This window comes from Schistocerca americana, chromosome 8 (assembly GCF_021461395.2).
Source record: "Schistocerca americana isolate TAMUIC-IGC-003095 chromosome 8, iqSchAmer2.1, whole genome shotgun sequence".
In the NCBI taxonomy this organism is placed as follows: Eukaryota; Metazoa; Arthropoda; class Insecta; order Orthoptera; family Acrididae; genus Schistocerca; species Schistocerca americana.
Window position 1 is genome coordinate 304,819,792 of NC_060126.1, and position 13,241 is coordinate 304,833,032.

The following is a 13,241-nucleotide window of genomic DNA, read 5'->3' on the forward strand; positions in this document are numbered from 1 at the left end:
GGTAAAGGTTTTTTGTATGTAACGTATTTTTCACATGGTAAAGATTTAAATTCAATTTCAATTAGCTTTGCAATTTAGGTCGTTAACAAGTCACTGTTGGACTTAATAAGCCACTTAGAGCAACGTCATGATACCTACGGAACCTATATAAATACGAGGGTTATTCCAAAAGTAAGGTCCGATTGATTGCCAAATTGAAACCACAGTGAACATCAGAAATGTTTTACTTGTAACAATTAGCTACACCTTTCAGCTACTTCTCTACGTAGTCGCCGTTCTGACTTAGACTTTTGTCATAGCGTTGTACCAACTTTTCAATAGCCTCATCATAGAAGGCAGCCGCCAGTGCTTTCCGCCAATTCTCCACGCTGGCCTACACCTCGTTGTCTGTGTCAAAATGTTGTCTTCAAAGACAGCGGTTCATGTGACCAGAGATGAAACTCAGGGGGAGACAATTGCGGACTGTATTGTGGGTAATCTAACATTTCCATTTGAAAACGATGCAGGAGCATCTTCATTGCCCCTGCAGAATGCGGCTGAGAATTGTCGTGAAGACGAAACAGCACGACAGTTATGTAATGTTGGCTGCATAGCTTCAGGCGAAATTTCTCACCAGGCCCTCGTACTTGGCGGCAGACACTATTTTCTAGACATCTTTACGCACTCACTGCGAGCTCAGAAATGAGAAGAGCGACGTGATGCTAATTGGGGTTATACTAGAGACACTACCCAACACATCTGTGCAAAGCTTTATCGGATTTTCATAGTCGTTTCCATTTCGCGACCGATCGGACCTTACTTTTGGAATAACCCTCGTACAAAACATCGTGTTAAACATCTTGCTGGCACTGAAAGTTTGGGTATTGTTTGCCTTTCTCTACAGTTGTAAAATTGAATGTATTTCGTTCAGTTTCTCCTCATTTCATAGCAGACAAGAAAATATTGCTGTGAATCTTTGCAGATTGACAACACTCTTCTAATAAAGAAGAGTATGTTGGCTTTTTTGTGCTCTGCAGAAGCATTTTTCAGCTGGTATGTTATAAGACATTTTAATAGTAAGTACGACTTAACAGACGTTTTCTAGTGTAACAGACGTTAGAGGTTACGTTTGATGATTACAGTGAATAGTGTCTCATAAACCATCATGTTCACAACATATCCATCTGACGCACATCTACTAGAGATAAGTGTTCCTTGGTTCGCATATATCGAAAGATGCAATATTTTTGTGATCAACGCACTGAAAAGTTAATTAAAACATACAAAACATTTCATTATGGTTGTACAAGACATAAAATTTGTTACCGTACCAGCGTGGAGTGCTAGTCTGCGGGCGGCTGACATTGTGATGATATGTGTTGCTTGAAGTGCAGTGATATGGATTTTTTTTTATCTAGATGAAAAGCGGGGCTTGTCGTAATTGCAGAGGTGATATATTAATGCGGGAAGAAGAAATTTACTGTCCTGGATGACGAGATATAATTAGGTCATGGAGATGCCAATCAAACATGCGAAGCCCACATCAACATTGCAACAGTATACGTAAGTTCGACGATCTTCCGTAAAGTACGTCTCCTCGATGACAGTTTTTCGTTCATGTTAAGGAATTTGAAAACTGAATATGTTGTAGAAGGCTACAATCTTTTATTGGCTTGTTTAAACCTTATCATCCTAAATTTGCATTGGTTATTATTTAAAGTTTGGCATCAAAATATAAAGTTGCTTCACGAGCATCATTTTCAACAATGGCAGTAGACTAATAGACTTGTTATTTTCATAGTTGTGTATGTATTACTTTCATTGTTGTTTAGTGCATGATTAGTAATGTAGTGGCATGAATGAGTATGACTGGGTTTTTTAAATTGTTATCATGCCATCATATTATGCATTCACTTCTGCAGTGCAGTATCTGCATGAACCCTCCAATTATTAGTGTTTGTGTCTTTCTAATTGCAAGTTATCTGTTCATCCACGTAAAAGTAAAAGATTATTATTATGGTTACTTAAAATTTGGTTGAACCGTTCTTGTTACACCGCTTGTGAAATTCTCAGTTCTGTTGCCTGTGAAAAGAGCCATGCTTTCCATTTTTCTCATGTTCTACGTGTCTCCCACGGTTTTCGTGTTTAGAGTGACGCATAAAGCCATGGCGTAAGTCGTGGTGCTGGCCTCAGTTACCCAATGCGATAGCATTACTTTTTCTTGAGGTGCCTGCTGCAGTTAAGGCAGTTGAGGTTGAAACGTTTGTCTCCTCTGACGTGGAAGAATCAGTTTCAGCAGTTGCTGTATCAGCAACTGTTGTTTCTTCTTCTGCTGAGGTCGATACATTTGTTGTGGTTGAAGAAGTTGTACGCTCTGAAGTTGTATCCACAGCTGACTCAGTTGTTTCACTGGGTTCAGTCCTTTCTGTTGTTGATGTTGATGATTCAGGTACTGTGTTGCTGGAACTTGGTGCATCGCTTGAGGTTGTATATGATGCAGTTGAGCTAGTTCTTGAAACAGTTGTTGTAGTTGTATCTGATGCAGGTGTTGTGGTTGAGGTTGTTGTTGAAGTGGTTGATGAAATTGCATCTGATGCAGGTGTTGTGGCTGAGGTTGTCATTGGAGCTGTAGTTGTTGTAGTGGTCACTGTTGTAGTTTCTGGCGTAGTGGTTGTCATTGAAGAAGTCGATTCCATCATAGATGTTTTAGTTGAGGTTGTTGTCAGAGCTGTAGCTGTTGCAGTTGCAGCCATTGTTGTAGTCTTTGCTGTAGTAGCTGTTGTTGTTGAGGACGTTTGTGCCATTGTAGGTGCTGTGGCTGAAGTGGTTGTTGGTCTTGTAGCAGTCATAGTTGTTCCCTTGACTGTAGTAGTTGTTCTAGCTGTTGTGATTGAGGAAGTTGGTGCCATCATATGTGATGTTGCTGGTGCTTGTGTTGTCGTTGTCTGAAACACCGGAGAAAAATGTAAACTGAATACGACTAGCTTTTATGCCACTAGAAATGTTACTAAATTAACCACATTATCAACCATATTTACAAGGAATATTCGATGTGTAACTGTACCAACAACCTACTGCTGAGATACCTTTTGGTAGACAAGGTATCGCGATGCCTGAAACATTAAGCACACCTCGAGCTTATTGGTGATTGTTATCCTAGCCAATACATTAGTGAATTCTTAAAAAAAGTCGAGGCCTCACTCAATATTATCATCTTAAAAGATGTTTTGGTTCTATTACAACACATTACTTTTCTGAATAAAGGATAAAATGCTTTACGACAATTATCAAGAGCTGTCACTGAGAATTTAACACAAATTTGGAAATATAAATTTGCCAACATGTAAATTTAATTACAAATTGCGTCACTGACGACATAACTGTTTCTCTCATTGCAATTCAAAGGGAAACAATTGAAGTATAACAGTTGTTATTAGAGTCTGAACTTGACGTTAACACCTCAGTTTTATTTCAACATTTTAAGTAACTTGATCAAACTTTTGTTTTACGTGAGATTAAAATTTAGAGAAGTTTTCTTTGAGACTTTCCCATCCCTTCTATCCTATAAACCAGTACCATTTCCTTACAGTTATTAAATCGTCGCAAATCCAGTATGTGACTCATTATCCCGCCATCAGCTGCTACTCATGTAGTGTTTGAGAACTGAGAGTATCATGTCTCTTCATTTTAGCTTCTTGTTCCTTTATATAATTCGATATAGTTTCATAGGTGTAACTATACCGACATTAAGACAGAATTATCATAAGCTTCAATTTAAAAATGAATAAAGACATAGTTTCCTTTGGAAAAAATTCTCTTATACTTTGGTATCCGTAGACATAGACTATACAAGAGATTCAATCATAAGTATTTCATACTGGAGTTTCTTCTAACGATTTGAGTTTTATAAGATGAATTACGCAAGGCAATTTTATGACATATTTATCTATAAAGTAGCTATTGTAAACACCACATCTACAGCGTGGTGTCTCATGTCAGTTAGAAATCAGTTCAGGCATATGTTATCCACACGAGCGAGCATCAGATCATCAAATGACAGTCGCTAGTTTATGAGATTTCCATAAAACACTCTCGGAAAGTACACTGACGGAATAAAGTTCGAACACTAAAAATATAATTAATGTAGAGTAATGAAATCTCGAGAATACGTTTGTATAGGTAAAATATTTAAGGTTATTTTATGTATATTGCATAAAAACAAGTTAATGTAAGCGCGAGGTGAGCCATAGCAAATGTGAAATGCTGGTACATTAATAACCAGTGTAGCTGCAGAATGTTGAATGTAAGCATGCAGATGTTTATGCATAATTTTGTACAGCTGGAGTAAGTCAGTTTGTGTGATATCTGTCAATAGAGGGACGGTTAATGCTGTTTGTGTGTGATGCTGAAGTTGTCGTCAAAAGATGTCACATATGTGCTTGATTGGAGACAGGTCCAGTGATCGAACAGCCCAAGGTAACACGTCAACAATCTACAGAGCATGTTGGGTTATAACAGCGGAATCTGGTGGAGTGTTATCGTGTTGTGAAACACTCCATTGAATGCTGTTTATGAATGAAAGCAAAACAGATGGAACTAGCAGACTGATGTACAAATTTGCAGTCAGGGTCCGTGGGATAAGCACGAGAGTACTCCTGTCATACGAAATCGCATCCCAGTCCGAAACTCTATGTGTGGGTCCAGTGTGTCTTGCACGCAAACAGTTTGGTTGCAGACATTAAACTGTCCATCTTCTAGTCAACACACGGCCATCACTGGCACCGAGGAAGAACCAGCTTTCGTCAGGAACCATTACAAATGTCCACCCTGCCTTCCAATGAGCTTTTGCTTGACACAACGGAAGTCGCAAATGGTGGTGATGTGGGGTCGGTGGAATACACGCTACAGAGCATCTGGAACGAAGCTATCCTTAAAGCAAGCGATTTGTAACACTTATTTGTGCCATATTTGCTGCAATTTTGGATGTTGATGCAATACTATGCGCCAGAGCCATACGTGGAACACCTTGGTTTTCTCTCTCTGTGCCGGCCGGAGTGGCCGAGCGGTTAAAGGCGCTACAGTCTGGAACCGCACGACCGCTACGGTCGCAGGTTCGAGTCCTGTCTCGGGCATGGATGTGTGTGATGTCCTTAGGTTAGTTAGGTTTAAGTAGTTCTAAGTTCTAGGGGACTTATGACCACAGCAGTTGAGTCCCATAGTGCTCAGAGCCATTTGAACCATGTTTTTGTCTCTCTGTAGTGGTAAGTGGCCTTCGGGAGCCCAGTGTTCTTGCGCCTGTACATTCTCGTGACCCCCGCGCAGCAACTATGTACACTGGCCACATTCCTGCCAAGTCTTTCTGCAGCATCTCAGGAGGAACATCCGGCTTGTAGCCATATTACACGACCTCGTTCAAAGTCAGCGAGGTGTTGATAATGGCGTCTTTGTCGCCTTAAAGGCTTTTTTGACTAACTTCAAATCACCACGTCCCATCTGAAAGTTAACTAACGCTCATGACCCTTACAGCGTGTCTTTAAAGAAAGCCAGATTTGAATCCCAATCGTGGTGCTACTATGCATCATTTTTCAGATGCAGAAATACGCATTCCATCTTTGTTTATGACGCACAACTGCTTCTTGGTGTTGCGATTTTTTCCCCATCAGTGTATTATGACGGTCCGTATATAGTGAGGGCTTCATGGAACAGTTACATCTCAAGTGAATTAGTACTAACTAGGACATTGCATCATGCTGAAGAAAGTGTTTACTCGACTGCGTACACATCTCTATGTTTGGATTGTATTACCGTCTACTTTCACATGAATAATTTTTGCTACCATTTAAGATACACCCTATGTGCTATGAACTTTTATCCTCACAGTGACAATAACGCGTAGCCATTTGTCTCAGGAAACATTACAAGCACTGTAATGTGATACCAATTTGGAAGCACACAGCAGACGCGTAACATTCACTGATGAGGCTTGCGAAAGGTATTCACATCTACACTATCCTGTAAGTCCTTAAGAGTTCTTCTCATCCATAGAGTGCGTATTACACCTCTCTAACGGAGTTCAGAGACGACTAAGATATCCATTCAGATTTGGCAAACAGATGTTCTCATGTGAAGCTGTCGGGGAATAAATGAGTGCACTCACTTTAAAAGTCAATTAATGTAAAAGCAAACAGATAGAAATATCTAACCTTTCATTTCATCCAACATGAATATTCTGAATACAAAGTCACTACAATCAGACTGATCCTTAACCTATTGGTAAGACATGTCTGTTGCATCATTACTTTATAACGTATTCATACCAACATGAAACACAAGAATCCAGTACAAGTTATCTTAGTTCTGAGGGAATATCCAGTGGCAGTCTGAGCTGCACTCCACTTACAATACTCATCTCGCACATGATCAACTTTATGACGACAGTTACCAAAGAGTAAACGTTATCGAGGTTTTGATAGAGTTTTATACAGCGGTGTGCTTGTTGTTCATAATAACGTGTATCCTTGACCAGGAATGTAACTGCCTTCCTTCCTGTGTTAATCTGAAGTTCTTTGTTATTACCTACCACGAAATGTGTCGTTAGGTATCAGTTTATCAATCTATTGTTATAGGAGCTGCTTTCTTCTTCTATTGAGTAGCTTATTATGAATGCCATTTACTTTGTTTTTCGTATCATTTTTTCTCTTTCAGGTACAGGAAGAAGGATTGAAATTTAGCATATTTTGCCTCTCCTAGCCCATAAATCTAGCCTTCTCTTCATTGTCGTAGCGACATTTTCCCGAGCTCAGCCTCGGTGTGATTACATTTCACTGCTCAATTTCCCAATAATTGACCTATCGACTTGAGGTGCCAAGGGCCATGGGCTCAGAAGTGCTCGCTGCCTTATTTTTGAGACATACGACAGTTACCTAAGAAAGTCGAAATGCAATCATTTTGCGACTTTCATGAATCTGCTGCAGTCGGATTAGCTAACTATGCATGCTTGCCGTGAATGTTCTCCCATTAAAGTGTCACTTCTTATGGTAAAAATTTGCAAAGGTTTCTTTGCTCGTCTACTATTTCTTGCACACCTTCATTTCGTACATTTACTGACTATGAATCTTTCGAGGTTTTTTGCAATAGACATTTCACAGTTTCTCCATTTCGTGCTTTTCCATTGCTCATTTTATTTCCGAAGAGTGTAATTGCATTCCGCTGGTTTACGAGATGTCAGAAAGATCAGTGTCCAGTAAAACTTTGATCGGATTAATAGTCCCCTCTTGTCATCCACAACACTCGTGTTCTCATCTTCTGGCACAGTCTCCTATAACTCTGATCCATCATGCAGACTTTTTACTTATACTCTTACCATCTATCTCCCATATACGTTCTCATTTGTTTGAGATTTCTATATTTCTCGTTCCCTCTCTAACAATTTGTCTATTACATGCCATTCATCTTCTGTTGAAGTTGTTCAATAGTATCTGGGTAGCCCATTGCTGTTGAAGTTGTTCAATAGTATCTGGGTAGCCCATTGATGACTATGAAGGAAAATTCCTACCTTCTCTCATCTGTACTGACATTTCATCATTTATTCTTGGATTTTGGTGACTTTGAATTTTAGCCTATTGTTCATAGTTACTCTGATACAAGTGGAGTCCTGTTCTGCACTTGTATGGACTTCAATGCTAGCACATTCTTACTAAATCTCTGTCAATTCTTGATTCGGTACAAATATTATCGACTTTCATGTTTGGATTTAGAAATACGTTTTCATTGTTTAGGATTTCGGCAGAACTTGTCGCCTCAGAGTCAGCTACCCTACATATTTATTCTCCCTTTCCATAGTAATAATTTCTCTGCCTCAGAATCTCTGCCTTATTAAAGCATTGCAATCACATAACACCCGCCCCCCCCCCCATGAACTATGGAACTCTAAGGCGCTGCAGTCATGGACTGTGCGGCTGGTCCCGGCGGAGGTTTGAGTCCTCCCTCGGGCATGGGTGTGTGTGTTTGTCCTTAGGATAATTTAGGTTAACTAGTATGTAAGCTTAGGGACTGATGACCTTAGCAGTTAAATCCCATAAGATTTCACACACATTCGAACTTTTTTTTAACTATGGAACTTCCCGTTCGTGTGGTGGCTTGCGTACCTCAGTGATACAGATAGCAGTACCGTAGGTGCAATCACGTCGAAGGGGTGTCTGTTGAGAAGCCAGACAAAAGTGTGGTTCCTGAAGGGGATCCTTTTCAGTAGTTGCAGGGGTAACACTCTGGATGGTTGACGAATTTGGCCTTGTAACATATACAGGAACGGCCTTACTGTGTTGCAACTGCGAATGGCTGAAAGCAATGGGGAACTACAGCCGTAATTGCTGCCGAAGGTATGCCACTTTAATTGTGTTTTTAAATTATGCCGGCAATCTCCTAGGTAAAATATGCCTGAGGTAAAACAGGTCCTCCATTCGGATCTTCAAGCGGGGACCACTCAAGAGCTTTCCCTCGTCTAGAGACGCGTTCAATGGATCGGAGAGTGGAATGTCAGATCTCTTACTTGGGCAGGTATGTTACACAATTTAAAAAGGGAAAAGGATAGGTTAAAGTTAGATATAGTGGAAATTATGAAGTTCGGTGGCGGGAGGAACAGTGTTACAACTACAAAAGCATTTTAGGGATAATACAGAAGTAGATTTAATAATGAATAAGTAAACAGGGACGAGGGTAAGCTACTATGTACAGCAAGCGAACGCATTATCGTAGCCAAGACAGACAAGAAGCCCAAACACATCCAAGTAGTACAAATATGTATGCCAACTAGTTCCGCAATTCATGAAGAGTTTGAAGGAATATATTATGAGATGAAATAAATTATTCAGGTAGTTATGGAAGACGAAAGTTTAACTCTGATGTTGGGCTGGAATTCGATTGTAGGCAAAGGAAGGGAAGGGAGCGTAGAAAGAGAAAATGGGCGGGAGAAAGGAGTGAAAGAGGAAGCCACCTGGTACAATTTTGCACATATTTCAGCAATCGCTAACATTTGCTGGAAAAATAACGAAAAGAGGTTGGACAATCCGGAAGGTTATATAATGGTAAGACAGTGATTTCTGAACCTGATTTTAATATGTAAGACATTTTAAGGTGCTGATGTTGACTCTCACCTCATTGTATTGAAGAAATTTCCGAAAGTTAGGAAATTAATGGGATGGAAACTGGGTAAGTGGAAATAACCAGGGATTGTTGAAAATTTCATCAGGGGCATAAGGCAACGAAAGGGAAAGGAATACCGTGGAACAGGAATATGTACCTTGGAGATGAACGCAGCTGAGGATCTGATAGGTAACAGTACAAGGCCTAGTAGTCCTCGTATAACACAGGAGATATTAAATTTAGGTGATGAAACGAGAAAACATAAAAATGCAGCAACGAAAGGGAGAAAGGGAATATAAACGTCTAAGAAATGAGATCCACAGGAAGCGCAAAATGATTAAGCAGAAATGGCTAGACGAGAAATGTAGGGATTTAGAAGCAAATAACACCAGGGGAAAGATAGATACCACCTACGAGATAATTAAAGAGACATCTGCAAGGGAGATGAACTTGAAGGCAGTATTATAGAAATGGAAGAGGACGTAGATGAATACGATATGGGACATATGATACTGCCAGAAGTATTTGACAGATCACTGGAAGACATAAGTCAAAACTAGTCCACGAGAGCAGACGACATTCTGTGAGAGTAACTGATAGTCCTGGAAGAGCCACCCAGGCTTCAAGAAGAATGTAATAATTCCAATGCCGAAGATAGAAGGTGTAGACATGTGTGATTATTTCCGAACTATCAGTTTAATTGGTCGTGGTTGCAAGAAAGAAGCCCGAATTCCTTGCAAAAGGAAAGAAAAATTGGTAGATGCCCACCTTGGGGAAGATCAGTATTAATTCTCGGAGATGTAGGCACACGCGAGGCACAACCGACCCTACAAGGTATCTTCGAACATTGGTTAAGGAAAGGCAAGCCTACTTTTATAGCATTTGTAGACTTGCAGAAAGCTTTTGATAATGTTGAGTGTAATACTGCTTTTGAAATTCTGAAGGTAGCAGAGACAAAATACATGGATCGAAAGGCTATTTCCAAACTGTTATAGAAACCAGACAGCAGTGACAAGAGACGAGGACATGAAAATGAAGTTGTTGTTCAGAAGAAGGGTCAGAAGAGATTGTAACCTATCCCTGATGTTATTAAATTCCTAACCTTGAGTATCAGTAAAAGAGCACAAAGAAACATTTGGAGAAGGAAGTAAAGTTGAAAGAGAAGAATTAAATACTTTGAGGTTTGGCTATGACATAGTAATTTTCTCAGAGACAGAAAAAGGCTTGAAAGAGTAGTTGAACGGAATGGACAGTGTCTTGATAGGTGGGTATCAGGTGAACACCAACAAAACCAAAACAACGATAATGGAGTGTATTCAAATTAAAGCAGTTGATGTGCAGGGAATTAGATAAGGAAAGGAGACAAAGTAGTGGATCGCTTTTGCTACTTTGGCAGTAAAATAACTGATGACGGCCGAAGTAGAGAGTGTATAAAATGTAGACTAGAAATGGCGAGAAAAGCTTTTCTGAAGAAGAGAAATTTTCTGACATCGAGTACAGATCTCGGTGTTAAGAACTGTGTTCATTAAGTATTTGTATGAAGTATAGCCGCGTGTGAAAGTGAAACGTGGACAGTATGTAATTTAGATAAGAAGAGAATAGAAGCTTTTAAAATGTGTTGCTCCAAGAGAATACTGGGCCGATCGTGAACTAGTGAGGAAGTACTGAAGAGAACTGGGGAGAAAGGATTTTCATGACGCAATTGCTAGAACAAGGGATCGGTCAGTGGGAGACATTTTGAGATATCAAGGGGTCAACAATTTTGTATTAGAAATATATGTTCTGAGTAGAAAAAATTAAAAAAGTCTTCGTAGTGGGAGACCAAGACATGAACGAAATACCCATATGAAGAAGGATATAAGTTGCAATAGTTATTCACAGATGAGAAGGCCTACACAGGACAGAGTAGCATGGGGAGCTGCAACAGACTCATGTCGGGACTGAAGACCACACAAACAACAAGACTATCAAATTTTTATTCCCATTCATATGTTTCCACAATTCCCCATTTTAATCATAAATTCTATTTCTTTATAATCGGATTGTGATATGGACATCAAAATACACTCTATTTTACTCACTGTTGATTGTGTTTCATCCCCATACGTATGACTGTCACTTTTTTTACAGATAACCTGTCAGGTTTTTAACCTACCTTTACATCAATTAAAACGAGTAAAATATTATTTGACATTTAGTATGAGTGTGTTCGAATCTAAATTTGAAGCGTGAATAACGCTTTGGAAAGTGAACCAGAGTATCCACACCTAATGTACTGAGACATCCCTGCATTCCTCCAAGATCGTTCAGGCATTGGGAATCGCAGCCGGCCAACCAGAATTCAAGGTAACGTATAGCTGCAAATAAAAATTATTTTGAATTTATTTTACATTTAAACCGCAGACCAGATCCATTAACATAGGGTAGCAGAGTACGTGTGGCGTGCACACGGGGGTTTTTTAGGTTAGAGGGGCCCCCCCTTGGGCGAAACGATAAAATACCTGACGGCTTACCAGAGAGGACATTATCATCGTTGATAAAGAACGTCCGTCCTCAGAGACCAAAAACAGGAAAAGTTAACGTAATATTGGTAAACTGCAGGAGTATCCAGGGCAAGGTTCCTGAATTAGTATCTCTTATTGAAGGAAATAGTGCGCATATAGTATTAGGAACGGAAAGTTGGTTAAAACCGGAAGTGAACAGTAACGAAATCCTAGACACAGAATGGAATATATACCGCAAGGATAGGATAAACGCCAATGGTGGAGGAGTATTTATAGCAGTAAAGAATTCAATAACATCCAGTGAAGTTATTAGCGAATGCGAATGTGAAATAATCTGGGTTAAGTTAAGTATCAAAGGTGGGTCAGATATGATAGTCGGATGCTTCTATAGACCACCTGCATCAGCAACCGTAGTAGTTGAGCGCCTCAGAGAGAACCTGCAGAACGTCGTGAAGAAGTTTCGTGATCATACTATTGTAATAGGGGGAGACTTCAATCTACCAGGTATAGAATGGGATAGTCACACAATCAGAACTGGAGCCAGGGACAGAGACTCTTGTGACATTATCCTGACTGCCCTGTCCGAGAATTACTTCGAGCAGATAGTTAGAGAACCAACTCGTGAAGCTAACGTTTTAGACCTCATAGCAACAAATAGACCGGAACTTTTCGACTCCGTGAATGTAGAAGAGGGTATCAGTGATCATAAGTCAGTGGTTGCATCAATGACTACAAGTGTAATAAGAAATGCCAAGAAAGGAAGGAAAATATATTTGCTTAACAAGAGTGATAGGGCACAAATCGCAGAATATCTGAGTGACCACCATCAAACGTTCATTTCTGAGGAAGAGGATGTGGAACAAAAATGGAAAAAATTCAGAAACATCGTCCAGTACGCCTTAGATAAGTTCGTACCGACTAAGGTCCAAAGCGAGGGGAAAGATCCACCGTGGTATAACAATCATGTACGAAAGGTACTACGGAAACAAAGAAAGCTTCATCATAGGTTTAAGAGTAGTCGAATCATAGCTGATAAGGAAAAGCTGAACGAAGCGAAAAAGAGCGTAAAGAGAGCAATGACAGAAGCATTCAACGAATTCGAACATAAAACATTGGCAAACAATCTAAACAAGAACCCTAAAAAGTTTTGGTCATATGTAAAATCGGTAAGCGGATCTAAATCCCCTATTCAGTCACTCGTTGACCACGATGGCATCGAAACAGAGGACGACCGAAGAAAGGCAGAAATACTGAATTCAGTGTTCCGAAACTGTTTCACTGCGGAAAATCGTAACACGGTCCCTGACTTCAGCCGTCGCACGGACGCCAAAATGGAAAATATTGAAATAAACGATATCGGAATTGAAAAACAACTGCTATCACTTAGTAGCGGAAAAGCATCCGGACCAGACGAGATACCCTTAAGATTCTACAGTGATTATGCTAAAGAACTTGCCCCCTTTCTATCAGCAATTTATCGTAGATCGCTGGAAGAACGTAAAGTACCTAGCGACTGGAAGAAAGCGCAGGTCGTTCCCATTTTCAAGAAGGGTCATAAATCAGATGCGAATAATTATACGCCTATTTCGCTTACGTCAATCTGTTGTAGAATAATGG